At 37.9% G+C, this 12180-nt stretch overlaps 1 protein-coding gene across 4 annotated transcripts in view; it reads right to left on the bottom strand.

Moving 5' to 3' along the window:
* P3h2 (prolyl 3-hydroxylase 2) overlaps positions 1-12180 on the bottom strand; it is a 156088-nt gene that overhangs the window by 58759 nt on the left and 85149 nt on the right. The window contains exon 1 of one of the 4 annotated variants that reach the window (XM_004834789.4): positions 10545-10599. The exons of the other annotated variants lie outside the window; for them this stretch is intronic. The gene's annotated coding sequence lies outside the window, so the exon portion shown is untranslated. Of the gene's footprint in view, positions 1-10544; positions 10600-12180 lie in introns of those variants that run through there. 4 annotated transcript variants of the gene reach the window in all.

Here is a 12180-nt window from a genome sequence, read left to right as displayed (position 1 = left end):
TAGTAACCTTCTTTGTCTCTCTTAATTAGTTTTGATTTGAAATTTACTTTGTCTACAAATAAGTATAGCTACCCTTCCTTTTTTTGGATTCCTGTTGCATGGAGAACTGTTTTCCATCCTTTTTACCTTCAGTCTATGAGTTTCTTTTTGAACTAGGTGCATTTCTTGTATACAGCATATTGTTGGATTTTGCTTCTTAATCCATTTTGCCAGTCTATTTCCTTTTATTGGTGACTTGAGGCCATTAACATTGATGGTTATAACTGATATGTATTGACTTATCCTTGTCATGTTATTTTCCTGTTGTTAGTTCTTCTTTATTTTTCTCCCTCTCCCTTTAATTTCTTGCTTTGCCTGATGAATTTGCTCTGTTGGGACTCATGGAGTTGTGACCTTTGTTATCTTTTTCTAGGATACTGTTTAGAGTTGTTTGGAGTGCTGGTTTGGTATTCATGAAGTTTCTCAGGTGTTCTTTGTTATAGAAGTATCTCATTTCCCCATCAATTTTGAAAGATAGCTTTGCAGGATACATCAGTCTAAGTTGGAGGTTGTTTACTTTTAGGGCTTGAAATACCTCACCCAGGCTCTCCTTGACTTGAGAGTTTGTGTTGAAAAGTCTGCTGTGATTCTGATGGGGTTTCCTTTGCATGTGATTTGTTTCTTTTCTCTAACTGCTTGTAGTATTTTGTTCTTCTACTGGGTTTCTGGGATCTTGATTATTATATGTCTAGGTGTAGAATGTTTTTGATCAAGGCTAGTTGGAGTCCTATATGCCTCACTTATCTGTATGTCAAATTCTTTTGCTCTGTTTGGGAAGTTTTCTGTCATTAATTCTGTGAACAGTTTTTTATGTCACTTGTACTTTCTCCTGCTTTTCCATGAACTCCTATCAGTCTTACATTATTCTTCTTTGCATCATCTAGCAACTTTTGGATTGGTTTCTCACGGTCCCTTAGTATTTTTAAGAGATCTCTCTTTTCATGGTCACTGACTCCAATCCTGTCTTCTATATCTGATATTCTGTCTTCACATTCACTCATTCTGCTGTGTATGCTTTCAACAGAGTTTTTAATCTCCTGGATATCTGTTTGAATCTGTTTCATGGATTCCATTTCTTTCCCATGTTGGACATTCATGGTTTCCATTTATTTCCAATGTTGGGCATTCATGGTTTCCATCATTTATTGAACTCATTTATTTTTTTTATCTGTTTCTGTTCTATAGTCTCTAATCATGTCTTTCATTCTGCTCACCATTTCTGTAGTTATCTGGGAAAATATTTCTGCTTTGAATTTTTCTAGAGCCTCATTCATCTGTTTTGTTACTTCCTGTGCTATCAGTTCAGGGTGTCCAGGCGGTTGATTATCAGACTTTCCCCTCCTTTCCCCCAGAATTTGCCTTTGGTGGGCTGGAAGTCTGGGTTTGCACCTTGCTTAAATGTCTTCTCATTTTTATTTTTGTTGTTGGTACTGTCCTTGGTTTAATTCCTGGGTTGATACTTCAATATTTCTTATTGTGAGTATCTTTGTTGCCTGTATTTAGAACCCTTATGGAATGATTGCTTCTCAGAGGTGTCTTCCAGATATAGCTGGTCTTTAGGTTTTTGAGTCTCTAATGATGCTGAGGCTATCTCATTTTCATTAAACTAGGAAGGACAACTGATTAGATCAATCATGACACCTTAGCCCAAGTGATACAATCAGCAACACAATAGCATCAAGCACAGTTTAGAAAATGACAATCTGCGGTAGTTGCTAAACTATCACCTTTAACTGTGAATTAAATCAAAATTGAGGGCCAGCACAAAATATGTTTATTGTGAATAAACTCTTCAATATAGCAACTTTACCCTTCAGGATGGAAACTTAAAAGGAGGTGGAGAAGGAGGGACAGATAGGTAGAAGGATAGGGAAAGGTGAGCAGTGAGGCCAGAGGACAGAGGAATATCACACAAACTCTAGGAAACTGTTGAAGACAAGAGGAAAAGACAGAATGAAAGAACAAAGACAAGAACAGAACAGCCTATCAATAGGGAGGCTAGAAACTGTATTTACTTTCCTTTAAAACTAATGACAATCGGGACCCAGGATTTAGTTCAGTGGTTTCGCCACCTGCTGCGCAGGTGCAAGGACCCCAGTTTGATCCCCAGTACCAAAAAAAACCCAAAACAAAACAAAAAAAAACTAATGACAATCGAGAGAAAGAAAAAGAAAGAGGAAATCTGAATTAGGGCCAGAACAGGGACAAAAATGGAGATGAAGAACAATGTGGGAGAGCAAGAGAGTGAGAGAGAGAGAGAAAGAAAAGAAAAAAAGGAAAAAGAAGAAAGAAAAATTTGAAGAGTTGAAAATAATAAAAATTAAGAAAGAAAAAAATTATAATTTTGAGAATAACAAATAAAAGATAAAAATGAAGGGTCTCCTTCAGGGTATGTCTCTGCTGTCATAATAGACAACGTGGGCAGCTGTGTACAGATACAGGTCAGTGAGTCTCAGCAAGGCAGTGGCAGACCCATGAGATTCAGGCAGATTTCTGGCTGCAAGTTGCAAGTTGAGCTCCCTGACATCCTGCAAGGTTGAACTCTGCAAGGTTCTATTGCAGGTTCCCGCTGCCCTCCCCCTTAAGATAGTCCAGGTTCCAATGGAAGGTGGTGATCCCTCCAACTTACCAACTACTGTGGTCTGGTGTGCCTTTAATGCAGAGATTCTCTTCACTTTTCCAGTGGGCTTCAATTTTCATCAAGGAGCCTGAGAGAGGCCCTCTTTCTGTTGCTCACTTCTGCAGCTCAGGACAATGGCCTTTGTGACCCCTTGTGCCTCTGCAGTGTGTACAGTGTGGGACCAGGTACCTATGCAGCCAGGAGGCTAGAGGCGGGGTGGGGGGGCACTGGGCAGGGCAGAGGGTCACTGGGCTGGGTTGGTGCTGCAGGAGGATGGGGGCGGGGCAGCAGCCCCAGCTCCACTCAGCTGAGGTCCTCACTGGTACCCCTCTAATTCTTTTGACCAGCCTTGAATGATTCCTCACAAGAGAGTGAGTTGAGCCTTTCTGATATTTCCTAAGTTGGTGCTGGTAGGATCTTGTTTAGTCCACATGGCTGCATTCCCCTGGGCCGGTCCTACAGAGGGTCAAGGCAAGGCTTCACCATGTCAGTCTTTTGGGTATTCTCTGAATGAGCTGAGGGTCAATCTGTGCCTTTGGAGAACAGCTCTGGGCATGATCATGGTGTGCCACTCTTGTTTGCCCTCAACCCCTGCTCTAGGGAAAGGGCTGGTGACATTGAGCTTTCTGAAGTAAGGACCTGGGAGAAGTCTGAGTGGAGATATTGACCTGCATGAGTGTGCTGCGGAGGGAAGAAGTGTTTGCATTCTTCCTCCCGGCTGATTGTTTTTCTTTAGAGTTCAGGCATGATGGATGAGCTTTATGGAAAAATGGTAGGCCTTTGTTCTTTAGTTTGCTCCTTTGCCTTTTAATCCCCTGCTGCAAGTAGGGCTCTACACCTGTGCCTCTTTTATCCTGGAGGGAGACAAGATCCACTCTGTACAACACAAGTGAGATTTCCTATTATTCTTCTGCTTTTGGTAGTATCTCTTAATGTGTTTTAATTGCCTCATATGTATAATTGGAATAACACACAAGCATTCACCCATGCACGTGCGCACACGCACACACACACACACACAGATTGCTGTCAGTATTAGCTCTAAGGCCAGACAGGTGTCAGGGTTCTCTGTATCATGGAAGCTGCCACATCATCTGTATCCCCTTGCATGTGTTTTTTAGTGACTTTCCAGCTGTTCTGTCTGTCAGGACTAGGTCTCCACCTATGCTAAAGGACTATGTTCAAGAAAGCAGTGTTATGTGATACTTAGAGTAATATCATTGCTTTTTCCTTCATAAATCAACCATGAGTGGGGCGATGAAATTCTATTTAGTAGTATAAACTTAAGCCACCTCAGCTGCTTTCTCAAGAAAAAAAGAAAAAAAACCTTTTATTGTTCATTCTCCAATTACAAGAGTTTGGGAATCATTCTGAAAAATATTTGAAAACAGTATTATTTCCAGAGGCTAAATAGAATACAAATGGGATGCAAGAGATCTGTGGACTCTGAAGAGCCAGCAACATCATGGTAAACATATCTGACTGCTGACAATAACCAAAACAAGATCCAGAGAGAGCTTGGATAATGGGAAATAGATTTAAAAAGAAATCCTCCTCTGGATTTCTCCTTAGCACATTTGCTGCCAGCAGCACAGAGTTATGTGTTGGCCACTGAGCCACACCCCTAAACTACAGCCTATTGTGCATGTGGTTTGAGATGCTGCTCACTGCTAATGCTATAGCCCTTGTTAGTCTTGGAGCAGAGCTAAGCTTCGTTTGTCGATTCACAAGCAAACAGATGAACATTAAAACTCAATGCACTCTATTTCCCTGGAGTTTCTCTCTTTGATAGCAATGATCTTACCTCTGAAATTAAAGCAAAACACATGAGTCATTTGGCTGGGGCAACAGAAAAGTGTTTCCACATAAGAGAAGACTTGTTAATGCCAGACACATACAGCTCCGCATACACTCACACATATTAACCCAAGAATGACAGAGCTGAATAAATGGAAGTAAGTGTTCAGATTATCATTTCCATGAATTCTCTGGTGGGTGAAATAGCAGTGATCAATGCTTTAGTTCTCTTTATAGTTATTAAATGCACTATTGTATTTAATCTGCACTTCACTATAAAGTGGATATGCATAGTCCCATTTTTATAAGTGAGAAAAAACAAGACTTAGGCTAAGAAGTTCAGATCTTTCTAACCTCATTACTTCATATTGCCAGTTTATTTTATGTAGACAGGAGGATAGAACGAGCCACAAGTGATTTTTGATGTATTTCTGTATGCATCACTTAAGGTTGTTGTTCTCCTGTCTAAATTATTGACTATTTTAGTATATGTGCTGCTGAAGTGAGCACATTATTGACTGTTTTAGGACAGAGCAAATACTTATGTCTTTTCTTCTAACAATCCATGTGAAAACCCCATACATGGTCATGCCTCAAGCTATTATAAAAATACATGCACAGATCTTATTGCCACTGTGATATATGTAGGATGAAACAACTACATTCTGTACCACTCATCTTTCTCCAAAACATACAAGGAGACTTGGAATGCAGCTTGACCAAAACCTCCCCTGGGAAAGCCAAGAAAATTATTATTCATGTGAATAAATGGTGAGATTCAATGAAGTAATTTTTTTATGACCTGGCATTTAAGGAATGCTAGTTAGACAAACAGCAGAGAGGAAAACCCAAAGGCACTGACCCTCCCAGTGCCCTAAGGGGCCACAGAGATTAATTATGCTAGTGTTATTTTTAACTACACTTTCTCCTGGGAATGAATGCCCATTTTCATGTAAAACAAGAAAAAGCCATTTCTTCCATTTCAGAAGTAGAGCCAAGTTAGAGCTTTATAATCAGATTACCTTGGAAAGGTTAAGATTAATTTCTAGAACTGATAGATGTTCAAAATACTTGGTGCTATCACTTCAGTGATTTAGTTATGCGTTCTTACATAAGGATATCCTTACATCTCTATATTCAGATATGTCAGCATGCTTATAATCTTTCCAATATCATTAATTTGGGTCTGAGTTATGGTAAAAAGGCAGAAGGCTGGACTTCCATTTGTGGAACCTCAGCCAAGTAGCCTCACTCCCCTTCTAGTTTGAAAAACTTCATTAATAAAATAGCAGTGATGATTCCTGCTAAGTTATGTTACCTCAAGTTGCATTACCTTGATGGTGCTATGTCTTTGCGTCTTCTCTCCATGTTGACAACAAGGACATGTCACATGTTTCCTGTTATTTTTGTGCTCAGGATGAGCAGGGATTCAGCAGATGTCAATGATAATGATGAGAAAGACCTTTAACATATCTTGCCCCGTGGACATAATTCTGCCAGCAATGTCATAATCATTGGTAAAAGAGAGGACACAAGCCAAGGGTGTAAAGGTTGAGTTGTTTAACTTGTGTGATAAAATGGGAAGTAATCAAATTAATTCAAAGTTTTTTTGTTTATTTTTTTTTTTCTGTGAGGTTCAATGGCTGCCACCTTCAAAAAGGCTAAGCTACTGAATACTAGGTTTCTGGTGAAAATTGGAGTAATGATTCAAGAACCTACATCACATGTCTCAAGAACACTAGAAATGGAATCAAGGTTAAGTTTTAAAACAAAAACATGCTAATACTGTGAAAGTCAGAGTTTCAGAAAAAAGCGAAATACACTATTCTTTTGGGGAAGAGTAGAGGCATTGTCTTAACAGCCAAGTTTGCCTTTGCTTTCCATTTCCCTCCAAACTTTTTAACTGTTTTTCTTTTCTTTTTCAAAATGTTTGCAGCTTACTGCATCCTCAAATATAGTTACAGTGGTAACTTCAAAGACAGTAGGATCAGACCTTCAAGGGCTTCCCTTTGCTGCATCTTTCTTATGGCTCAGTAGGTCTGACTTTTAGGTCTCAATTTAAAACCTGAAACTTCTCTCCTTCATGAAAGCATTCTCTGTCTGATCAGCCCCAGATACACAGCGAAGTTAAATCGGGTCACATCGTGGGTCTCCAGTGAGAACCTACCCAGAGGTGGGGTGATTTTTCCTGTGCATGGTCGGGCTGGGTGGCTGCCACACATGCTGATTCCTTTAATGCCCAAAGCCTAAGTGGCCTTTAAGAAATGCTTCTTAAGAAGTCATTTTCCAAGGAGAAGTAGGGAGAAATAGACTCTCTCAAAAACATCAAACAAATTACAGCAATGTCCACAGAACTTCCATTGAAATTCTGGTGGAAACTTGAGGGTTCTGGAGTAGCAAGGAATTTTTAGGCATATGTAGTACACATCCTTCATTTTAATAAAAGGAGAAACTGAGGGCAGAGGATTCAGCTCAGTGGCCCCGTGCCTGCCTAGCAACCACAAGGTCCTGAATGCAATCCCTGGTACCAAAAAAAAAAAAAAAGAAAGAAAAAGAAAAGAGAAACAGAGACCAGAAAAGGGAAATGACTTTGTCAAACACTTGGGAAATATCAATCCTCAGGGCCCTAGTGTACCGTCTTTGCCTTACCCCAGGCTACTGTCTTCCAGATGCCTTGTCTAAATAATGCCAAACTACAGACATCTGGAAACCTGTATTTTCACAAGACCCAACATGAACTGTTTCCAAATAATCAGAAATTTTCTCTGAAAAGTTAATGCTACAAAAAAATTTGGGGTAATTTCAGAGATTTCACACCATTTCTGCAGATGTTTTAATACAGCGGAGAAATAAACTAAATTAGAAAGAACAAATGTGGTTCTCTTTCTTATGCATCAATGCAGCTCATTAAAATAATAACTTGCATTTGCTTCAGTCTATTTTTTGGCATTTTAAGACTAGAAAATTGAAATTCAGTCAGTCTGTTTCTCTTGTTTTATAGTTCTCTTTATTAAAAATGGTTTTATAACAGATTTTCAACACTTATAAAGCATAAATCTAAAACACTTTTAAAAAATAATTTCATTTTCTAAAGAACTTTCTCTTTTCTACAAGTAATTTATTTCTAATAAATTATGTAAATTTTCTCATCCCATTTTTAAAAACAAAATCCATACTTTTGGCTGAAATTGCACAAGTCTGTAATATTCATGGTAAAAGATGTCACCCAGCTGGCTGTACATTTGCCCGCCTCACCAACCATTCATTCATCCACCCATTCATCTAAAATATTCACTTTTTCACTAAATCTTTAATGAATCCCTTTAATCTGTCAGGTACTGTACTAGTTATGGGTGAGCCAGGTGTATAAAGGTTATGTAACTTCCTCACCTAACTGAATATAGGACAATGGTACTGAATTTTGCTATTCTAAATTTTGTTAGAAAAATAATAATGCATAACATTATATCATACTATATTGCTAAATGTAACTATGGGATAGTTCTGAAAGGCTCCCAATGGGAGCCCATTCAACAAATATTTAATGAATACATATCATGTGTCAATCACTATTTTAGTGGCACATTAATGAATAAGATGCTCTCTAAGGAGTTTATAATGACCTTAACCTTCAAGCAGTTTTGCAAGTACTTTGGTAGCAAGTGACTGTCTAAAAAGATTTCTCCTAATAGCTGAAAAACACGTTTTACTACAGATTGATTTTTCTCATAAGAAACATCAAATAGCATTCTCTAAATGATATTTCATATAATAAACAGTAAATGTTTAAAATTTGCAAGTGTAACTACTGTGTCTTCAGCTCCCTGGGAATGACCCCAAAGCCCTCTTGGAAATACTAGATTTCTAATTTACCTAAGGTATAGATGAATCCCAAATGACTGGGGTGTGTCTTCAGGGAGCACATCCAGCCAGGGGCCCCACGTCCTCAACTTAGAATAGTTCTGCTTTTCTAAACTTAGGATGGCTTAGGCAATAACTCTCAGGATTTAACTTTTTTTTAAAAAAAAATAAAACTTAATGAGGTAAAAGTTTCCCTGAAGAATTTTCTACAGAATAAAATTATATATGGTATTGTAGTATTCAACATGTTAGCTTCAAAGAAATGCATTTGCTAAATAATGGATTCCATGCACATGCACTTCTGTATTTGCAAAGTGAGGATTTGGAGGCTCTCTGGGTTGGTGAAAACTCCAAAAGCCTTCAGAGCCCAGGGAGCTAGTGACAATACTCAAGGAGGCACTTCATGAAACCATGAACACTGGTTCTCAAACTGTGGCATGCCTTGGGATCTCCAGGATGTCATAATAAAATACAGACTGCTTGTTTCTTTTCCCAAAGCTTCTAATTATATAGGTCTGAGATGGGGCAAGAAAAAATTGAACTTATAGCAATTTCCCAGATGCAGCTGATGCTGCTCACTGATGATGACCACTCTGAGAAGTCTGCTGTGGGAAAGCGTACAGGAATGACAAATTAAAAGTCCGAGTCAATCATTGCCTTGGGAATGGAGTTCAAGTATTGACAGATATTCTGACTTTTATAGAGATGATTAGAATCTAGCTATCTATATAAACTTCGTTGGCAAGCAATGGAAAGGATAGTGCAAATTACATGAGAGGCAAAGAAACCAAATCCATCCATAGGGCTTTCCCTGAAAGCTGAAGACTTTTAACCTTTGTTCAAGTATATTTATTAGTGATTTTGGGTTTAATGTATCAGTGTTTGATATTAAAATATTATAAAGATACCATAATGTACAGAAAGCTGTCAACAAAATCAATTGGTTTTCTGTGTCCACTACATGTTCGGGGTAAGATATCAAATGAGTTACTCAAGTGTTATAGTTCTTAGTTTCATCATCTGTAAAATAAAGCTTATATGCATACTTGTTTCAAAGATAAACTATACTATTCAGTGAGATAAGGACTCGGTGTGTGATACTCCTGCAGTTGTCTAATGTAGAAGTCTTGCTTGTTATAATATCAATAAAAACGATGTATACATAATAGTTCTAAGATTTTAAAATATCTCTCACGGTACTTGGTATACATAGGAAACTTCTAATATAAGGTATTAGCAAGTACATTAATATGCTTACTTTGTTCTTTGCAGCAGATGTATTTCATTTTATTTTGGTTTTGTTTTTTGTTTGTTTTTGGTTTTGATACAGGGTTTTGCTATGTAGTTCAGGCTGGCCTTGAACTCGCTGCAATCCTCCTGCCCCAGCCTCCCAAGTGCTGGGATTACAGTTATCTGCCACCACGCCCGGCATCAGATGGATTTTAAAGGTCTGAGTTTTCCTTCCCCTTTTGTTTGCATGATAGAGCTCCTGGTACATGGATCTGACTCCTTCCACCCACTTCGGGATTCCTCACTGACTACTGCACCTGCTATGCTGTCAAATAATCCTAGCAGTGCAGAAATCTTTATTAAATGCACAAAACTACATGTTTTTAAAGACAGGGTCAGTATAGGTGTCATTTCAGTACACCTAAAGACGGACACCCACAGAAACGCCTTCTCCTCCGGATGTCACTACCTTTGCGTGGCAAGAACTTTTGTCCTTGGTGACCATAAAAAATATAGTCAGTAAACAGACTGACTTATCAAAAGACAGTAAGAAAAGAGAAAGGACTCTTCAGGAAACTATACAATTGGCCCATCATCAAGACTGTGATATATGCTATCTAATTTAGTACTTAAAATAGACCTACAAATATGCAGAGTGCACAAAAATACAGGCTTCTCACTTAGTGATCATTTCTCCTCCAGAATCTTTCACTTTCTTTCACCACTACATCTCCGTTTTCTCTTTTGCCTCTAACTTAACATTGCTCCTGGAATAATTTTCCCCAGAGATGGCTTCTTTTCATCCTCTGTAGATGAAAATTCTGTAAAGTTGTCTCTTTTTATTGTTGCTTATTACAGACTGAAAACCTAACCAAATTTTCTTCAAAAATCTCTATTCCTCATCTCTTAGTCACTGATAGGCAGCATGGTAAGTTAGTTACAACTGCATACTCTGGAAATAAACTAGTTGGATTTAAATTCTGACTTTGTCACTTACCAGCTCTGTTTCCTCAGGTACATTAGTTATCCTCTTTGTGCCTCAGTTTCTCTATCTGTAAGGTAGAGATAATAAGAATACCTCTGAGGGTTGTGAGGATTACGTAAAGGGATATTTGTAAAATACTCAGAACTGTCTTTTGCACATAATTATTTGACAAATCAATTATTTGTTTTGCTTTATCTAGGTCCTCTATTTCTTTATATTGCAGTCCTCAAATGGGGAAAATAAATATATGCATGGATGGACGGATAATAGTGAATTCAAACAATTATCAAGCTACACACTTTGAAATTGATTCACTTAGAAGTAAACTAAAACACTAAAACTCTCTGGCTCTTTAGAAAAGCTAATTTTAGAAATTCACAACTGAATTAACAGTATATTTTAAAAGACAAAAAATAACAGACAATTGTCCTTCCAGTAAAAGAAGGTGACTTTAAGAGTTGCTAACTTTGACTTTATTTTTTGCTTCAATTGTTTCTCAGGCTCTGGAAGACACTTTCTTTTCATTTAGGAGGTCTTCTTAGCCAGTGTATAAAACTTGCAGCATTTCATTTTATCAAATGATATTTGAGAGGATTTTATTTCAATGGTTACATGATGTGTGTGGCTTGAACAAATTCCTTCTTTGCTCTTAGCCTTCTTACGTAGAAATGACATACCTGGGAATTCTTACAATGTCTTCCTCATTTATTGCTTGGAAATGCTTGTAAAAATGTATCATATTCATATTAATTGGTCTATTACCTGGTATGGGTTTTCACTCAGTGAAATGCCTAGTATTTATCAGGGCTCAATGAATATTTGGTGGGGATGTGAGGACACTAGGCGTGTCCAACCCACTCCTCCCCATTTGCTTTGCATAAGGAGGAATTGTCTTTGGCTGTATACAAAATGTATAACACAGCTGATATATATATGTAACAAAGCTTTCTTTTTTATATTTTTATTATATCGCCTTTAAAAATACGGTGAAAATGGGCCAGCCAGAGATGGGGCACTGTCGTATAAGCTACTGTCTAAACTTAGCGCTACTTTGAAACATTAGTGCTTTCTGTACAGCAAGCACTGTGTTTAGTGACTGGGAAACACTTATTTAACCCACGTGACAATTTTTATAAACAAGCCATTACTGATACTCTTGTTTGCCTATGAAAAAACTGAGGAACTGAAAAGTAAACTAATATTTTCAGGTTAATAAGGTTAGAAATTATAGAACACAATTCAAATCCAGGAAGTTTGGTTCTGATGCCTGTGTGTTGCCTACTAAATTGCTGGCAATTATCTCTAAAGACAGAAACCAGGCAACAATATCTTACTACGAAGCAGCAATGGTATTAACCTAAGCATGCCTCAGCCTGTGACGTTTTATCTCTGTGTTACATTCATTTTTGGCAACCATAAAAAAGCATCACAACCAGGTACTCCCACCCCTTCACAAAATACAGTAATCCATCCCTAATCAATAGGAGGGAGAGCAGTGGAGCATGGGGAAAATGTTTGAATAAAAGAATTAACTCTGAGGAGTTATGATCTTATAATAAAATATCAGATTGTAGAGAAGGAGGTCATTAATTAACACATACACAGGCTTACAAACATTTGTTGTTTTTGCACTGAAATAAGATAAAAC

The sequence above is a fragment of the Heterocephalus glaber genome, unplaced genomic scaffold, assembly GCF_053883595.1.
Source record: "Heterocephalus glaber isolate CG9 unplaced genomic scaffold, H.glaber_assembly_v1.0 deba00001504, whole genome shotgun sequence".
Lineage (NCBI taxonomy): Eukaryota > Metazoa > Chordata > Mammalia > Rodentia > Bathyergidae > Heterocephalus > Heterocephalus glaber.
The sequence above is the reverse complement of the archived record's forward strand: the minus strand, read 5'-3'. Positions and strand labels throughout refer to the sequence as shown.